This window comes from Phyllobates terribilis, unplaced genomic scaffold, assembly GCF_046119375.1.
Source record: "Phyllobates terribilis strain yellow unplaced genomic scaffold, ASM4611937v1 Scaffold_108__1_contigs__length_5656254, whole genome shotgun sequence".
Classification (NCBI taxonomy): Eukaryota; Metazoa; Chordata; class Amphibia; order Anura; family Dendrobatidae; genus Phyllobates; species Phyllobates terribilis.
In genome coordinates, this window is record NW_027362868.1 from 1028355 (window position 1) to 1046131 (window position 17777).

Below are 17777 nucleotides of genomic sequence, written 5' to 3' on the forward strand. Positions count from 1 at the left end.
GAATCCTTGGGTGGCACCGTAGTCGGAAACCAATTCTGGTTATCGCTTCTCGGCCTTTTGGCTAAGATCAAGTGTAGTATCTGTTCTTATCAGTTTAATATCTGATACGTCCCCTATCTGGGGACCATATATTAAATGGATTTTTAGAACAGGGAGATGGAAAAAGAGCTTGCTCTGTCCACTCCACGCATTGACCTGGTATTGCAGTATCTCCAGGACCGGTGCACCCCTTCTTTAATGCAGTTTCTAAAATCAGAAAGAATTGAATTCAATGCTTTTTGTTCATTTTGCTTGTTTGTCGGATTTTGGGATGGACTCTTTGGCTTTGCTTTTCTTCTCCTCATTGGATTTTTCATGTTAAAAGTTGCAGAAGCCAGATGACAAGCTCATTTTGGTTCAACTTCAGCAACTGTGCATTGCATTGCCATGTAATGTAATGTAATGCAATTCTATCTATCTAGCTCTCCCTCTATACTTCCTTTTGGATAAACAGACATATTAGGCAAGCATTTTGGAGCTTTCACCTAAATAACTACAGGTGGTGAGATAAGCTGCACAATATAATTGACCTTTCAGTATATTGTTGCACACACACCATCTATTTAGCAAATGCCCTTGTTATCAACAGCAGCCTTTTAAACTCACCTGAGCTAACAGGTATGTGAGCTGGTTACTCTGCTGCGCTTAAAATTTCTTTTTTGGTTTGCTACAATGCCTTTTCTGAAACGTTGTCTCCCTCTGCTGGAACACTGACTTCTTTCATTTAATGCCTGCAGACTATAAAAGAGAAACCAACCCAAAAAGTTTGGTTGATTAGTCTGTGGCATTCTTTTAAACTGTTGCTTATGGCGGTCTCTGTGAGCTTCTCAGTGACATTCAGCCATCCAGGTATCCCGCCTGCAGTAGACGGAATGTGGCAATGGAACGCTGGCTGCGCGTGTCATAATAGGCTCTGAGCCTTTATATACCTGCGCACAGCAGCAGCCACCTTCAGTCTGCTGCTGGACAGCCAGCAGCAGCAGCAGCAGGAGAGGTAATTAATCAGCAACCCTCCTGCTAAGGGTAGACAGCTGCTCGTTCCACCCCCCCCCCGCCTTAATTGGTTCTCCTCCCTTCCAACGGTGTTGAGGCGGGTGGGAACAGCCGGGGGTTGAGGGTACTGTGCTAAAAGAGGTGGAGTTATGCAGATCTAAAACGCGTGGATTGCAGCAGCAGCAAGCCGAAAAGTGCAGGCATGTGAGGGATCTAGAGGTTGACAGCATGTCTTCTTAACGGGAGTCCAGGTGGCCATCTCCACAAATGGACTTTTCAGAATCCTTGGGTGGCACCGTAGTTGGAAACCAATTCTGGTTATCGCTTCTCGGCCTTTTGGCTAAGATCAAGTGTAGTATCTGTTCTTATCAGTTTAATATCTGATACGTCCCCTATCTGGGGACCATATATTAAATGGATTTTTAGAACAGGGAGATGGAAAAAGAGCTTGCTCTGTCCACTCCACGCATTGACCTGGTATTGCAGTATCTCCAGGACCGGTGCACCCCTTCTTTAATGCAGTTTCTAAAATCAGAAAGAATTGAATTCAATGCTTTTTGTTCATTTTGCTTGTTTGTCGGATTTTGGGATGGACTCTTTGGCTTTGCTTTTCTTCTCCTCATTGGATTTTTCATGTTAAAAGTTGCAGAAGCCAGATGACAAGCTCATTTTGGTTCAACTTCAGCAACTGTGCATTGCATTGCCATGTAATGTAATGTAATGCAATGCTATCTATCTAGCTCTCCCTCTATACTTCCTTTTGGATAAACAGACATATTAGGCAAGCATTTTGGAGCTTTCACCTAAATAACTACAGGTGGTGAGATAAGCTGCACAATATAATTGACCTTTCAGTATATTGTTGCACACACACCATCTATTTAGCAAATGCCCTTGTTATCAACAGCAGCCTTTTAAACTCACCTGAGCTAACAGGTATGTGAGCTGGTTACTCTGCTGCGCTTAAAATTTCTTTTTTGGTTTGCTACAATGCCTTTTCTGAAACGTTGTCTCCCTCTGCTGGAACACTGACTTCTTTCATTTAATGCCTGCAGACTATAAAAGAGAAACCAACCCAAAAAGTTTGGTTGATTAGTCTGTGGCATTCTTTTAAACTGTTGCTTATGGCGGTCTCTGTGAGCTTCTCAGTGACATTCAGCCATCCAGGTATCCCGCCTGCAGTAGACGGAATGTGGCAATGGAACGCTGGCTGCGCGTGTCATAATAGGCTCTGAGCCTTTATATACCTGCGCACAGCAGCAGCCACCTTCAGTCTGCTGCTGGACAGCCAGCAGCAGCAGCAGCAGGAGAGGTAATTAATCAGCAACCCTCCTGCTAAGGGTAGACAGCTGCTCGTTCCACCCCCCCCCGCCTTAATTGGTTCTCCTCCCTTCCAACGGTGTTGAGGCGGGTGGGAACAGCCGGGGGTTGAGGGTACTGTGCTAAAAGAGGTGAAGTTATGCAGATCTAAAACGCGTGGATTGCAGCAGCAGCAAGCCGAAAAGTGCAGGCATGTGAGGGATCTAGAGGTTGACAGCATGTCTTCTTAACGGGAGTCCAGGTGGCCATCTCCACAAATGGACTTTTCAGAATCCTTGGGTGGCACCGTAGTCGGAAACCAATTCTGGTTATCGCTTCTCGGCCTTTTGGCTAAGATCAAGTGTAGTATCTGTTCTTATCAGTTTAATATCTGATACGTCCCCTATCTGGGGACCATATATTAAATGGATTTTTAGAACAGGGAGATGGAAAAAGAGCTTGCTCTGTCCACTCCACGCATTGACCTGGTATTGCAGTATCTCCAGGACCGGTGCACCCCTTCTTTAATGCAGTTTCTAAAATCAGAAAGAATTGAATTCAATGCTTTTTGTTCATTTTGCTTGTTTGTCGGATATTGGGATGGACTCTTTGGCTTTGCTTTTCTTCTCCTCATTGGATTTTTCATGTTAAAAGTTGCAGAAGCCAGATGACAAGCTCATTTTGGTTCAATTTCAGCAACTGTGCATTGCATTGCCATGTAATGTAATGTAATGCAATGCTATCTATCTAGCTCTCCCTCTATACTTCCTTTTGGATAAACAGACATATTAGGCAAGCATTTTGGAGCTTTCACCTAAATAACTACAGGTGGTGAGATAAGCTGCACAATATAATTGACCTTTCAGTATATTGTTGCACACACACCATCTATTTAGCAAATGCCCTTGTTATCAACAGCAGCCTTTTAAACTCACCTGAGCTAACAGGTATGTGAGCTGGTTACTCTGCTGCGCTTAAAATTTCTTTTTTGGTTTGCTACAATGCCTTTTCTGAAACATTGTCTCCCTCTGCTGGAACACTGACTTCTTTCATTTAATGCCTGCAGACTATAAAAGAGAAACCAACCCAAAAAGTTTGGTTGATTAGTCTGTGGCATTCTTTTAAACTGTTGCTTATGGCGGTCTCTGTGAGCTTCTCAGTGACATTCAGCCATCCAGGTATCCCGCCTGCAGTAGACGGAATGTGGCAATGGAACGCTGGCTGCGCGTGTCATAATAGGCTCTGAGCCTTTATATACCTGCGCACAGCAGCAGCCACCTTCAGTCTGCTGCTGGACAGCCAGCAGCAGCAGCAGCAGGAGAGGTAATTAATCAGCAACCCTCCTGCTAAGGGTAGACAGCTGCTTGTTCCACCCCCCCCCCCGCCTTAATTGGTTCTCCTCCCTTCCAACGGTGTTGAGGCGGGTGGGAACAGCCGGGGGTTGAGGGTACTGTGCTAAAAGAGGTGGAGTTATGCAGATCTAAAACGCGTGGATTGCAGCAGCAGCAAGCCGAAAAGTGCAGGCATGTGAGGGATCTAGAGGTTGACAGCATGTCTTCTTAACGGGAGTCCAGGTGGCCATCTCCACAAATGGACTTTTCAGAATCCTTGGGTGGCACCGTAGTTGGAAACCAATTCTGGTTATCGCTTCTCGGCCTTTTGGCTAAGATCAAGTGTAGTATCTGTTCTTATCAGTTTAATATCTGATACGTCCCCTATCTGGGGACCATATATTAAATGGATTTTTAGAACAGGGAGATGGAAAAAGAGCTTGCTCTGTCCACTCCACGCATTGACCTGGTATTGCAGTATCTCCAGGACCGGTGCACCCCTTCTTTAATGCAGTTTCTAAAATCAGAAAGAATTGAATTCAATGCTTTTTGTTCATTTTGCTTGTTTGTCGGATTTTGGGATGGACTCTTTGGCTTTGCTTTTCTTCTCCTCATTGGATTTTTCATGTTAAAAGTTGCAGAAGCCAGATGACAAGCTCATTTTGGTTCAACTTCAGCAACTGTGCATTGCATTGCCATGTAATGTAATGTAATGCAATGCTATCTATCTAGCTCTCCCTCTATACTTCCTTTTGGATAAACAGACATATTAGGCAAGCATTTTGGAGCTTTCACCTAAATAACTACAGGTGGTGAGATAAGCTGCACAATATAATTGACCTTTCAGTATATTGTTGCACACACACCATCTATTTAGCAAATGCCCTTGTTATCAACAGCAGCCTTTTAAACTCACCTGAGCTAACAGGTATGTGAGCTGGTTACTCTGCTGCGCTTAAAATTTCTTTTTTGGTTTGCTACAATGCCTTTTCTGAAACGTTGTCTCCCTCTGCTGGAACACTGACTTCTTTCATTTAATGCCTGCAGACTATAAAAGAGAAACCAACCCAAAAAGTTTGGTTGATTAGTCTGTGGCATTCTTTTAAACTGTTGCTTATGGCGGTCTCTGTGAGCTTCTCAGTGACATTCAGCCATCCAGGTATCCCGCCTGCAGTAGACGGAATGTGGCAATGGAACGCTGGCTGCGCGTGTCATAATAGGCTCTGAGCCTTTATATACCTGCGCACAGCAGCAGCCACCTTCAGTCTGCTGCTGGACAGCCAGCAGCAGCAGCAGCAGGAGAGGTAATTAATCAGCAACCCTCCTGCTAAGGGTAGACAGCTGCTCGTTCCACCCCCCCCCCGCCTTAATTGGTTCTCCTCCCTTCCAACGGTGTTGAGGCGGGTGGGAACAGCCGGGGGTTGAGGGTACTGTGCTAAAAGAGGTGGAGTTATGCAGATCTAAAACGCGTGGATTGCAGCAGCAGCAAGCCGAAAAGTGCAGGCATGTGAGGGATCTAGAGGTTGACAGCATGTCTTCTTAACGGGAGTCCAGGTGGCCATCTCCACAAATGGACTTTTCAGAATCCTTGGGTGGCACCGTAGTTGGAAACCAATTCTGGTTATCGCTTCTCGGCCTTTTGGCTAAGATCAAGTGTAGTATCTGTTCTTATCAGTTTAATATCTGATACGTCCCCTATCTGGGGACCATATATTAAATGGATTTTTAGAACAGGGAGATGGAAAAAGAGCTTGCTCTGTCCACTCCACGCATTGACCTGGTATTGCAGTATCTCCAGGACCGGTGCACCCCTTCTTTAATGCAGTTTCTAAAATCAGAAAGAATTGAATTCAATGCTTTTTGTTCATTTTGCTTGTTTGTCGGATTTTGGGATGGACTCTTTGGCTTTGCTTTTCTTCTCCTCATTGGATTTTTCATGTTAAAAGTTGCAGAAGCCAGATGACAAGCTCATTTTGGTTCAACTTCAGCAACTGTGCATTGCATTGCCATGTAATGTAATGTAATGCAATGCTATCTATCTAGCTCTCCCTCTATACTTCCTTTTGGATAAACAGACATATTAGGCAAGCATTTTGGAGCCTTCACCTAAATAACTACAGGTGGTGAGATAAGCTGCACAATATAATTGACCTTTCAGCATATTGTTGCACACACACCATCTATTTAGCAAATGCCCTTGTTATCAACAGCAGCCTTTTAAACTCACCTGAGCTAACAGGTATGTGAGCTGGTTACTCTGCTGCACTTAAAATTTCTTTTTTGGTTTGCTACAATGCCTTTTCTGAAACGTTGTCTCCCTCTGCTGGAACACTGACTTCTTTCATTTAATGCCTGCAGACTATAAAAGAGAAACCAACCCAAAAAGTTTGGTTGATTAGTCTGTGGCATTCTTTTAAACTGTTGCTTATGGCGGTCTCTGTGAGCTTCTCAGTGACATTCAGCCATCCAGGTATCCCGCCTGCAGTAGACGGAATGTGGCAATGGAACGCTGGCTGCGCGTGTCATAATAGGCTCTGAGCCTTTATATACCTGCGCACAGCAGCAGCCACCTTCAGTCTGCTGCTGGACAGCCAGCAGCAGCAGCAGCAGGAGAGGTAATTAATCAGCAACCCTCCTGCTAAGGGTAGACAGCTGCTCGTTCCACCCCCCCCCCCGCCTTAATTGGTTCTCCTCCCTTCCAACGGTGTTGAGGCGGGTGGGAACAGCCGGGGGTTGAGGGTACTGTGCTAAAAGAGGTGGAGTTATGCAGATCTAAAACGCGTGGATTGCAGCAGCAGCAAGCCGAAAAGTGCAGGCATGTGAGGGATCTAGAGGTTGACAGCATGTCTTCTTAACGGGAGTCCAGGTGGCCATCTCCACAAATGGACTTTTCAGAATCCTTGGGTGGCACCGTAGTCGGAAACCAATTCTGGTTATCGCTTCTCGGCCTTTTGGCTAAGATCAAGTGTAGTATCTGTTCTTATCAGTTTAATATCTGATACGTCCCCTATCTGGGGACCATATATTAAATGGATTTTTAGAACAGGGAGATGGAAAAAGAGCTTGCTCTGTCCACTCCACGCATTGACCTGGTATTGCAGTATCTCCAGGACCGGTGCACCCCTTCTTTAATGCAGTTTCTAAAATCAGAAAGAATTGAATTCAATGCTTTTTGTTCATTTTGCTTGTTTGTCGGATTTTGGGATGGACTCTTTGGCTTTGCTTTTCTTCTCCTCATTGGATTTTTCATGTTAAAAGTTGCAGAAGCCAGATGACAAGCTCATTTTGGTTCAACTTCAGCAACTGTGCATTGCATTGCCATGTAATGTAATGTAATGCAATGCTATCTATCTAGCTCTCCCTCTATACTTCCTTTTGGATAAACAGACATATTAGGCAAGCATTTTGGAGCTTTCACCTAAATAACTACAGGTGGTGAGATAAGCTGCACAATATAATTGACCTTTCAGTATATTGTTGCACACACACCATCTATTTAGCAAATGCCCTTGTTATCAACAGCAGCCTTTTAAACTCACCTGAGCTAACAGGTATGTGAGCTGGTTACTCTGCTGCGCTTAAAATTTCTTTTTTGGTTTGCTACAATGCCTTTTCTGAAACGTTGTCTCCCTCTGCTGGAACACTGACTTCTTTCATTTAATGCCTGCAGACTATAAAAGAGAAACCAACCCAAAAAGTTTGGTTGATTAGTCTGTGGCATTCTTTTAAACTGTTGCTTATGGCGGTCTCTGTGAGCTTCTCAGTGACATTCAGCCATCCAGGCATCCCGCATGCAGTAGACGGAATGTGGCAATGGAACGCTGGCTGCGCGTGTCATAATAGGCTCTGAGCCTTTATATACCTGCGCACAGCAGCAGCCACCTTCAGTCTGCTGCTGGACAGCCAGCAGCAGCAGCAGCAGGAGAGGTAATTAATCAGCAACCCTCCTGCTAAGGGTAGACAGCTGCTCGTTCCACCCCCCCCCCCCCCCCGCCTTAATTGGTTCTCCTCCCTTCCAACGGTGTTGAGGCGGGTGGGAACAGCCGGGGGTTGAGGGTACTGTGCTAAAAGAGGTGGAGTTATGCAGATCTAAAACGCGTGGATTGCAGCAGCAGCAAGCCGAAAAGTGCAGGCATGTGAGGGATCTAGAGGTTGACAGCATGTCTTCTTAACGGGAGTCCAGGTGGCCATCTCCACAAATGGACTTTTCAGAATCCTTGGGTGGCACCGTAGTCGGAAACCAATTCTGGTTATCGCTTCTCGGCCTTTTGGCTAAGATCAAGTGTAGTATCTGTTCTTATCAGTTTAATATCTGATACGTCCCCTATCTGGGGACCATATATTAAATGGATTTTTAGAACAGGGAGATGGAAAAAGAGCTTGCTCTGTCCACTCCACGCATTGACCTGGTATTGCAGTATCTCCAGGACCGGTGCACCCCTTCTTTAATGCAGTTTCTAAAATCAGAAAGAATTGAATTCAATGCTTTTTGTTCATTTTGCTTGTTTGTCGGATTTTGGGATGGACTCTTTGGCTTTGCTTTTCTTCTCCTCATTGGATTTTTCATGTTAAAAGTTGCAGAAGCCAGATGACAAGCTCATTTTGGTTCAACTTCAGCAACTGTGCATTGCATTGCCATGTAATGTAATGTAATGCAATGCTATCTATCTAGCTCTCCCTCTATACTTCCTTTTGGATAAACAGACATATTAGGCAAGCATTTTGGAGCTTTCACCTAAATAACTACAGGTGGTGAGATAAGCTGCACAATATAATTGACCTTTCAGTATATTGTTGCACACACACCATCTATTTAGCAAATGCCCTTGTTATCAACAGCAGCCTTTTAAACTCACCTGAGCTAACAGGTATGTGAGCTGGTTACTCTGCTGCGCTTAAAATTTCTTTTTTGGTTTGCTACAATGCCTTTTCTGAAACGTTGTCTCCCTCTGCTGGAACACTGACTTCTTTCATTTAATGCCTGCAGACTATAAAAGAGAAACCAACCCAAAAAGTTTGGTTGATTAGTCTGTGGCATTCTTTTAAACTGTTGCTTATGGCGGTCTCTGTGAGCTTCTCAGTGACATTCAGCCATCCAGGTATCCCGCCTGCAGTAGACGGAATGTGGCAATGGAACGCTGGCTGCGCGTGTCATAATAGGCTCTGAGCCTTTATATACCTGCGCACAGCAGCAGCCACCTTCAGTCTGCTGCTGGACAGCCAGCAGCAGCAGCAGCAGGAGAGGTAATTAATCAGCAACCCTCCTGCTAAGGGTAGACAGCTGCTCGTTCCACCCCCCCCCCCCCCGCCTTAATTGGTTCTCCTCCCTTCCAACGGTGTTGAGGCGGGTGGGAACAGCCGGGGGTTGAGGGTACTGTGCTAAAAGAGGTGGAGTTATGCAGATCTAAAACGCGTGGATTGCAGCAGCAGCAAGCCGAAAAGTGCAGGCATGTGAGGGATCTAGAGGTTGACAGCATGTCTTCTTAACGGGAGTCCAGGTGGCCATCTCCACAAATGGACTTTTCAGAATCCTTGGGTGGCACCGTAGTCGGAAACCAATTCTGGTTATCGCTTCTCGGCCTTTTGGCTAAGATCAAGTGTAGTATCTGTTCTTATCAGTTTAATATCTGATACGTCCCCTATCTGGGGACCATATATTAAATGGATTTTTAGAACAGGGAGATGGAAAAAGAGCTTGCTCTGTCCACTCCACGCATTGACCTGGTATTGCAGTATCTCCAGGACCGGTGCACCCCTTCTTTAATGCAGTTTCTAAAATCAGAAAGAATTGAATTCAATGCTTTTTGTTCATTTTGCTTATTTGTCGGATTTTGGGATGGACTCTTTGGCTTTGCTTTTCTTCTCCTCATTGGATTTTTCATGTTAAAAGTTGCAGAAGCCAGATGACAAGCTCATTTTGGTTCAACTTCAGCAACTGTGCATTGCATTGCCATGTAATGTAATGTAATGCAATGCTATCTATCTAGCTCTCCCTCTATACTTCCTTTTGGATAAACAGACATATTAGGCAAGCATTTTGGAGCTTTCACCTAAATAACTACAGGTGGTGAGATAAGCTGCACAATATAATTGACCTTTCAGTATATTGTTGCACACACACCATCTATTTAGCAAATGCCCTTGTTATCAACAGCAGCCTTTTAAACTCACCTGAGCTAACAGATATGTGAGCTGGTTACTCTGCTGCGCTTAAAATTTCTTTTTTGGTTTGCTACAATGCCTTTTCTGAAACGTTGTCTCCCTCTGCTGGAACACTGACTTCTTTCATTTAATGCCTGCAGACTATAAAAGAGAAACCAACCCAAAAAGTTTGGTTGATTAGTCTGTGGCATTCTTTTAAACTGTTGCTTATGGCGGTCTCTGTGAGCTTCTCAGTGACATTCAGCCATCCAGGTATCCCGCCTGCAGTAGACGGAATGTGGCAATGGAACGCTGGCTGCGCGTGTCATAATAGGCTCTGAGCCTTTATATACCTGCGCACAGCAGCAGCCACCTTCAGTCTGCTGCTGGACAGCCAGCAGCAGCAGCAGCAGCAGGAGAGGTAATTAATCAGCAACCCTCCTGCTAAGGGTAGACAGCTGCTCGTTCCACCCCCCCCCCGCCTTAATTGGTTCTCCTCCCTTCCAACGGTGTTGAGGCGGGTGGGAACAGCCGGGGGTTGCGGGTACTGTGCTAAAAGAGGTGGAGTTATGCAGATCTAAAACGCGTGGATTGCAGCAGCAGCAAGCCGAAAAGTGCAGGCATGTGAGGGATCTAGAGGTTGACAGCATGTCTTCTTAACGGGAGTCCAGGTGGCCATCTCCACAAATGGACTTTTCAGAATCCTTGGGTGGCACCGTAGTCGGAAACCAATTCTGGTTATCGCTTCTCGGCCTTTTGGCTAAGATCAAGTGTAGTATCTGTTCTTATCAGTTTAATATCTGATACGTCCCCTATATGGGGACCATATATTAAATGGATTTTTAGAACAGGGAGATGGAAAAAGAGCTTGCTCTGTCCACTCCACGCATTGACCTGGTATTGCAGTATCTCCAGGACCGGTGCACCCCTTCTTTAATGCAGTTTCTAAAATCAGAAAGAATTGAATTCAATGCTTTTTGTTCATTTTGCTTGTTTGTCGGATTTTGGGATGGACTCTTTGGCTTTGCTTTTCTTCTCCTCATTGGATTTTTCATGTTAAAAGTTGCAGAAGCCAGATGACAAGCTCATTTTGGTTCAACTTCAGCAACTGTGCATTGCATTGCCATGTAATGTAATGTAATGCAATGCTATCTATCTAGCTCTCCCTCTATACTTCCTTTTGGATAAACAGACATATTAGGCAAGCATTTTGGAGCTTTCACCTAAATAACTACAGGTGGTGAGATAAGCTGCACAATATAATTGACCTTTCAGTATATTGTTGCACACACACCATCTATTTAGCAAATGCCCTTGTTATCAACAGCAGCCTTTTAAACTCACCTGAGCTAACAGGTATGTGAGCTGGTTACTCTGCTGCGCTTAAAATTTCTTTTTTGGTTTGCTACAATGCCTTTTCTGAAACGTTGTCTCCCTCTGCTGGAACACTGACTTCTTTCATTTAATGCCTGCAGACTATAAAAGAGAAACCAACCCAAAAAGTTTGGTTGATTAGTCTGTGGCATTCTTTTAAACTGTTGCTTATGGCGGTCTCTGTGAGCTTCTCAGTGACATTCAGCCATCCAGGTATCCCGCCTGCAGTAGACGGAATGTGGCAATGGAACGCTGGCTGCGCGTGTCATAATAGGCTCTGAGCCTTTATATACCTGCGCACAGCAGCAGCCACCTTCAGTCTGCTGCTGGACAGCCAGCAGCAGCAGCAGCAGGAGAGGTAATTAATCAGCAACCCTCCTGCTAAGGGTAGACAGCTGCTCGTTCCACCCCCCCCCCCGCCTTAATTGGTTCTCCTCCCTTCCAACGGCGTTGAGGCGGGTGGGAACAGCCGGGGGTTGAGGGTACTGTGCTAAAAGAGGTGGAGTTATGCAGATCTAAAACGCGTGGATTGCAGCAGCAGCAAGCCGAAAAGTGCAGGCATGTGAGGGATCTAGAGGTTGACAGCATGTCTTCTTAACGGGAGTCCAGGTGGCCATCTCCACAAATGGACTTTTCAGAATCCTTGGGTGGCACCGTAGTCGGAAACCAATTCTGGTTATCGCTTCTCGTCCTTTTGGCTAAGATCAAGTGTAGTATCTGTTCTTATCAGTTTAATATCTGATACGTCCCCTATCTGGGGACCATATATTAAATGGATTTTTAGAACAGGGAGATGGAAAAAGAGCTTGCTCTGTCCACTCCACGCATTGACCTGGTATTGCAGTATCTCCAGGACCGGTGCACCCCTTCTTTAATGCAGTTTCTAAAATCAGAAAGAATTGAATTCAATGCTTTTTGTTCATTTTGCTTGTTTGTCGGATTTTGGGATGGACTCTTTGGCTTTGCTTTTCTTCTCCTCATTGGATTTTTCATGTTAAAAGTTGCAGAAGCCAGATGACAAGCTCATTTTGGTTCAACTTCAGCAACTGTGCATTGCATTGCCATGTAATGTAATGTAATGCAATGCTATCTATCTAGCTCTCCCTCTATACTTCCTTTTGGATAAACAGACATATTAGGCAAGCATTTTGGAGCTTTCACCTAAATAACTACAGGTGGTGAGATAAGCTGCACAATATAATTGACCTTTCAGTATATTGTTGCACACACACCATCTATTTAGCAAATGCCCTTGTTATCAACAGCAGCCTTTTAAACTCACCTGAGCTAACAGGTATGTGAGCTGGTTACTCTGCTGCGCTTAAAATTTCTTTTTTGGTTTGCTACAATGCCTTTTCTGAAACGTTGTCTCCCTCTGCTGGAACACTGACTTCTTTCATTTAATGCCTGCAGACTATAAAAGAGAAACCAACCCAAAAAGTTTGGTTGATTAGTCTGTGGCATTCTTTTAAACTGTTGCTTATGGCGGTCTCTGTGAGCTTCTCAGTGACATTCAGCCATCCAGGTATCCCGCCTGCAGTAGACGGAATGTGGCAATGGAACGCTGGCTGCGCGTGTCATAATAGGCTCTGAGCCTTTATATACCTGCGCACAGCAGCAGCCACCTTCAGTCTGCTGCTGGACAGCCAGCAGCAGCAGCAGCAGGAGAGGTAATTAATCAGCAACCCTCCTGCTAAGGGTAGACAGCTGCTCGTTCCACCCCCCCCCCCGCCTTAATTGGTTCTCCTCCCTTCCAACGGTGTTGAGGCGGGTGGGAACAGCCGGGGGTTGAGGGTACTGTGCTAAAAGAGGTGGAGTTATGCAGATCTAAAACGCGTGGATTGCAGCAGCAGCAAGCCGAAAAGTGCAGGCATGTGAGGGATCTAGAGGTTGACAGCATGTCTTCTTAACGGGAGTCCAGGTGGCCATCTCCACAAATGGACTTTTCAGAATCCTTGGGTGGCACCGTAGTCGGAAACCAATTCTGGTTATCGCTTCTCGGCCTTTTGGCTAAGATCAAGTGTAGTATCTTTCGAAAAGGCGGTTTTGGATGTTGGCCGCCCTAGTAGATTGATACATTATGCACACTGGGGTTTAGGCGCTTGTTAGTACGCCAGGTGGCTAATATAGTCATCTGGTGGAAAGCATGGCCCCCCAGGATCGACGCCATTGGGCCGGGGAAGATCGAAAGCCCGAAGTGTGAAGTGCCCCAGGAGTGGTGACCCTGGGGTGCCTTAACTCACTGGGATTGGGAACCCCACTTGAGTTTATGGCACATTTGCACAAGCACTTCAAATTTTCTTTCTTCGCACACACCCTTATTCCGGGCCTTCTGGCCTTAGGATGGGGAATTTTTCAATTCCCGGTCGAAGGTCCGGGCAGTATTATACTGTGAAACCTTCACTATTTATTTAATTTCTTTGTCACTGTGTGTCCACTTATTCACGTGTGTCACGTCCTACTAGGATTTTGTCGGGATGCGGTTCCCTTACGGGTTCCTCTCTTGGCAGGTCTAGGGGGGGAGTGTGTGGCCATCAGGTTCCGCTCCCCCCTGAACCCCCCTGGCTCTCCTCTTTCGGGAGGAGAGCGTTGTTGGCTCCCCTCTTCCGGGAGGGGAGCACAGTCTTTGGCTCCCAGTGCCTTGCTCGGGTGAGAACTCGGGCAGGTGCTGGGGGTAAGATTGGGTCGCCTCTGGCTTCGGCTGGAGGTGGCTTTTTGTCCCTGTTCCTCGCTGTGGCCTTTTGGCTCGGAGGGACGGGGAATGGTTTGGGGGACCCTTCTCCTTTTGGAGAGGGTTTCAAGAAGACCAGCATCCTAGTGCACTTTTTTTGTGGCACTTGTCACTTTTTTAAGCGCACTCGGGTTTTGTACACGAATTCGGGCTTTCGATAAAAAAAAAAAAAAAAATCTGTTCTTATCAGTTTAATATCTGATACGTCCCCTATCTGGGGACCATATATTAAATGGATTTTTAGAACAGGGAGATGGAAAAAGAGCTTGCTCTGTCCACTCCACGCATTGACCTGGTATTGCAGTATCTCCAGGACCGGTGCACCCCTTCTTTAATGCAGTTTCTAAAATCAGAAAGAATTGAATTCAATGCTTTTTGTTCATTTTGCTTGTTTGTCGGATTTTGGGATGGACTCTTTGGCTTTGCTTTTCTTCTCCTCATTGGATTTTTCATGTTAAAAGTTGCAGAAGCCAGATGACAAGCTCATTTTGGTTCAACTTCAGCAACTGTGCATTGCATTGCCATGTAATGTAATGTAATGCAATGCTATCTATCTAGCTCTCCCTCTATACTTCCTTTTGGATAAACAGACATATTAGGCAAGCATTTTGGAGCTTTCACCTAAATAACTACAGGTGGTGAGATAAGCTGCACAATATAATTGACCTTTCAGTATATTGTTGCACACACACCATCTATTTAGCAAATGCCCTTGTTATCAACAGCAGCCTTTTAAACTCACCTGAGCTAACAGGTATGTGAGCTGGTTACTCTGCTGCGCTTAAAATTTCTTTTTTGGTTTGCTACAATGCCTTTTCTGAAACGTTGTCTCCCTCTGCTGGAACACTGACTTCTTTCATTTAATGCCTGCAGACTATAAAAGAGAAACCAACCCAAAAAGTTTGGTTGATTAGTCTGTGGCATTCTTTTAAACTGTTGCTTATGGCGGTCTCTGTGAGCTTCTCAGTGACATTCAGCCATCCAGGTATCCCGCCTGCAGTAGACGGAATGTGGCAATGGAACGCTGGCTGCGCGTGTCATAATAGGCTCTGAGCCTTTATATACCTGCGCACAGCAGCAGCCACCTTCAGTCTGCTGCTGGACAGCCAGCAGCAGCAGCAGCAGGAGAGGTAATTAATCAGCAACCCTCCTGCTAAGGGTAGACAGCTGCTCGTTCAACCCCCCCCCCCCCCGCCTTAATTGGTTCTCCTCCCTTCCAACGGTGTTGAGGCGGGTGGGAACAGCCGGGGGTTGAGGGTACTGTGCTAAAAGAGGTGGAGTTATGCAGATCTAAAACGCGTGGATTGCAGCAGCAGCAAGCCGAAAAGTGCAGGCATGTGAGGGATCTAGAGGTTGACAGCATGTCTTCTTAACGGGAGTCCAGGTGGCCATCTCCACAAATGGACTTTTCAGAATCCTTGGGTGGCACCGTAGTCGGAAACCAATTCTGGTTATCGCTTCTCGGCCTTTTGGCTAAGATCAAGTGTAGTATCTGTTCTTATCAGTTTAATATCTGATACGTCCCCTATCTGGGGACCATATATTAAATGGATTTTTAGAACAGGGAGATGGAAAAAGAGCTTGCTCTGTCCACTCCACGCATTGACCTGGTATTGCAGTATCTCCAGGACCGGTGCACCCCTTCTTTAATGCAGTTTCTAAAATCAGAAAGAATTGAATTCAATGCTTTTTGTTCATTTTGCTTGTTTGTCGGATTTTGGGATGGACTCTTTGGCTTTGCTTTTCTTCTCCTCATTGGATTTTTCATGTTAAAAGTTGCAGAAGCCAGATGACAAGCTCATTTTGGTTCAACTTCAGCAACTGTGCATTGCATTGCCATGTAATGTAATGTAATGCAATGCTATCTATCTAGCTCTCCCTCTATACTTCCTTTTGGATAAACAGACATATTAGGCAAGCATTTTGGAGCTTTCACCTAAATAACTACAGGTGGTGAGATAAGCTGCACAATATAATTGACCTTTCAGTATATTGTTGCACACACACCATCTATTTAGCAAATGCCCTTGTTATCAACAGCAGCCTTTTAAACTCACCTGAGCTAACAGGTATGTGAGCTGGTTACTCTGCTGCGCTTAAAATTTATTTTTTGGTTTGCTACAATGCCTTTTCTGAAACGTTGTCTCCCTCTGCTGGAACACTGACTTCTTTCATTTAATGCCTGCAGACTATAAAAGAGAAACCAACCGAAAAAGTTTGGTTGATTAGTCTGTGGCATTCTTTTAAACTGTTGCTTATGGCGGTCTCTGTGAGCTTCTCAGTGACATTCAGCCATCCAGGTATCCCGCCTGCAGTAGACGGAATGTGGCAATGGAACGCTGGCTGCGCGTGTCATAATAGGCTCTGAGCCTTTATATACCTGCGCACAGCAGCAGCCACCTTCAGTCTGCTGCTGGACAGCCAGCAGCAGCAGCAGCAGGAGAGGTAATTAATCAGCAACCCTCCTGCTAAGGGTAGACAGCTGCTCGTTCCACCACCCCCCCGCCTTAATTGGTTCTCCTCCCTTCCAACGGTGTTGAGGCGGGTGGGAACAGCCGGGGGTTGAGGGTACTGTGCTAAAAGAGGTGGAGTTATGCAGATCTAAAACGCGTGGATTGCAGCAGCAGCAAGCCGAAAAGTGCAGGCATGTGAGGGATCTACAGGTTGACAGCATGTCTTCTTAACGGGAGTCCAGGTGGCCATCTCCACAAATGGACTTTTCAGAATCCTTGGGTGGCACCGTAGTCGGAAACCAATTCTGGTTATCGCTTCTCGGCCTTTTGGCTAAGATCAAGTGTAGTATCTGTTCTTATCAGTTTAATATCTGATACGTCCCCTATCTGGGGACCATATATTAAATGGATTTTTAGAACAGGGAGATGGAAAAAGAGCTTGCTCTGTCCACTCCACGCATTGACCTGGTATTGCAGTATCTCCAGGACCGGTGCACCCCTTCTTTAATGCAGTTTCTAAAATCAGAAAGAATTGAATTCAATGCTTTTTGTTCATTTTGCTTGTTTGTCGGATTTTGGGATGGACTCTTTGGCTTTGCTTTTCTTCTCCTCATTGGATTTTTCATGTTAAAAGTTGCAGAAGCCAGATGACAAGCTCATTTTGGTTCAACTTCAGCAACTGTGCATTGCATTGCCATGTAATGTAATGTAATGCAATGCTATCTATCTAGCTCTCCCTCTATACTTCCTTTTGGATAAACAGACATATTAGGCAAGCATTTTGGAGCTTTCACCTAAATAACTACAGGTGGTGAGATAAGCTGCACAATATAATTGACCTTTCAGTATATTGTTGCACACACACCATCTATTTAGCAAATGCCCTTGTTATCAACAGCAGCCTTTTAAACTCACCTGAGCTAACAGGTATGTGAGCTGGTTACTCTGCTGCGCTTAAAATTTCTTTTTTGGTTTGCTACAATGCCTTTTCTGAAACGTTGTCTCCCTCTGCTGGAACACTGACTTCTTTCATTTAATGCCTGCAGACTATAAAAGAGAAACCAACCCAAAAAGTTTGGTTGATTAGTCTGTGGCATTCTTTTAAACTGTTGCTTATGGCGGTCTCTGTGAGCTTCTCAGTGACATTCAGCCATCCAGGTATCCCGCCTGCAGTAGACGGAATGTGGCAATGGAACGCTGGCTGCGCGTGTCATAATAGGCTCTGAGCCTTTATATACCTGCGCACAGCAGCAGCCACCTTCAGTCTGCTGCTGGACAGCCAGCAGCAGCAGCAGCAGGAGAGGTAATTAATCAGCAACCCTCCTGCTAAGGGTAGACAGCTGCTCGTTCCACCCCCCCCCCCGCCTTAATTGGTTCTCCTCCCTTCCAACGGTGTTGAGGCGGGTGGGAACAGCC

The 17777-nt window shown here is 45.5% G+C and overlaps 13 non-coding genes and 1 pseudogene across 13 annotated transcripts; all 14 read left to right on the forward strand.

The window, feature by feature from the left end:
* Nucleotides 1-41: 41 nt before the first annotated feature.
* LOC141198916 (U2 spliceosomal RNA) lies at nt 42-232 on the forward strand. Its single transcript, XR_012270682.1, has one exon. It is a non-coding gene; the product is annotated as a U2 spliceosomal RNA (small nuclear RNA).
* Nucleotides 233-1352: 1120 nt separating this feature from the next.
* LOC141198917 (U2 spliceosomal RNA) lies at nt 1353-1543 on the forward strand. The gene has a single exon (XR_012270683.1). It is a non-coding gene; the product is annotated as a U2 spliceosomal RNA (small nuclear RNA).
* A 1119-nt stretch (nt 1544-2662) lies between these two features.
* Nucleotides 2663-2853, forward strand: LOC141198918 (U2 spliceosomal RNA). Its single transcript, XR_012270684.1, has one exon. It is a non-coding gene; the product is annotated as a U2 spliceosomal RNA (small nuclear RNA).
* Nucleotides 2854-3974: 1121 nt separating this feature from the next.
* On the forward strand, nt 3975-4165 carry LOC141198919 (U2 spliceosomal RNA). The gene has a single exon (XR_012270685.1). It is a non-coding gene; the product is annotated as a U2 spliceosomal RNA (small nuclear RNA).
* A 1120-nt stretch (nt 4166-5285) lies between these two features.
* On the forward strand, nt 5286-5476 carry LOC141198920 (U2 spliceosomal RNA). The gene has a single exon (XR_012270686.1). It is a non-coding gene; the product is annotated as a U2 spliceosomal RNA (small nuclear RNA).
* A 1121-nt stretch (nt 5477-6597) lies between these two features.
* Nucleotides 6598-6788, forward strand: LOC141198921 (U2 spliceosomal RNA). Its single transcript, XR_012270687.1, has one exon. It is a non-coding gene; the product is annotated as a U2 spliceosomal RNA (small nuclear RNA).
* Nucleotides 6789-7914: 1126 nt separating this feature from the next.
* On the forward strand, nt 7915-8105 carry LOC141198923 (U2 spliceosomal RNA). Its single transcript, XR_012270689.1, has one exon. It is a non-coding gene; the product is annotated as a U2 spliceosomal RNA (small nuclear RNA).
* Nucleotides 8106-9229: 1124 nt separating this feature from the next.
* On the forward strand, nt 9230-9420 carry LOC141198924 (U2 spliceosomal RNA). Its single transcript, XR_012270690.1, has one exon. It is a non-coding gene; the product is annotated as a U2 spliceosomal RNA (small nuclear RNA).
* A 1123-nt stretch (nt 9421-10543) lies between these two features.
* LOC141200255 (U2 spliceosomal RNA) lies at nt 10544-10734 on the forward strand. The gene has a single exon (XR_012271980.1). It is a non-coding gene; the product is annotated as a U2 spliceosomal RNA (small nuclear RNA).
* A 1121-nt stretch (nt 10735-11855) lies between these two features.
* LOC141200723 (U2 spliceosomal RNA) lies at nt 11856-12046 on the forward strand. The gene has a single exon (XR_012272435.1). It is a non-coding gene; the product is annotated as a U2 spliceosomal RNA (small nuclear RNA).
* Nucleotides 12047-13167: 1121 nt separating this feature from the next.
* On the forward strand, nt 13168-13259 carry LOC141201033 (U2 spliceosomal RNA; annotated as a pseudogene).
* Nucleotides 13260-14053: 794 nt separating this feature from the next.
* On the forward strand, nt 14054-14237 carry LOC141200908 (U2 spliceosomal RNA). The gene has a single exon (XR_012272599.1). It is a non-coding gene; the product is annotated as a U2 spliceosomal RNA (small nuclear RNA).
* Nucleotides 14238-15361: 1124 nt separating this feature from the next.
* LOC141198925 (U2 spliceosomal RNA) lies at nt 15362-15552 on the forward strand. The gene has a single exon (XR_012270691.1). It is a non-coding gene; the product is annotated as a U2 spliceosomal RNA (small nuclear RNA).
* A 1120-nt stretch (nt 15553-16672) lies between these two features.
* Nucleotides 16673-16863, forward strand: LOC141198926 (U2 spliceosomal RNA). The gene has a single exon (XR_012270692.1). It is a non-coding gene; the product is annotated as a U2 spliceosomal RNA (small nuclear RNA).
* Nucleotides 16864-17777: the final 914 nt, after the last annotated feature.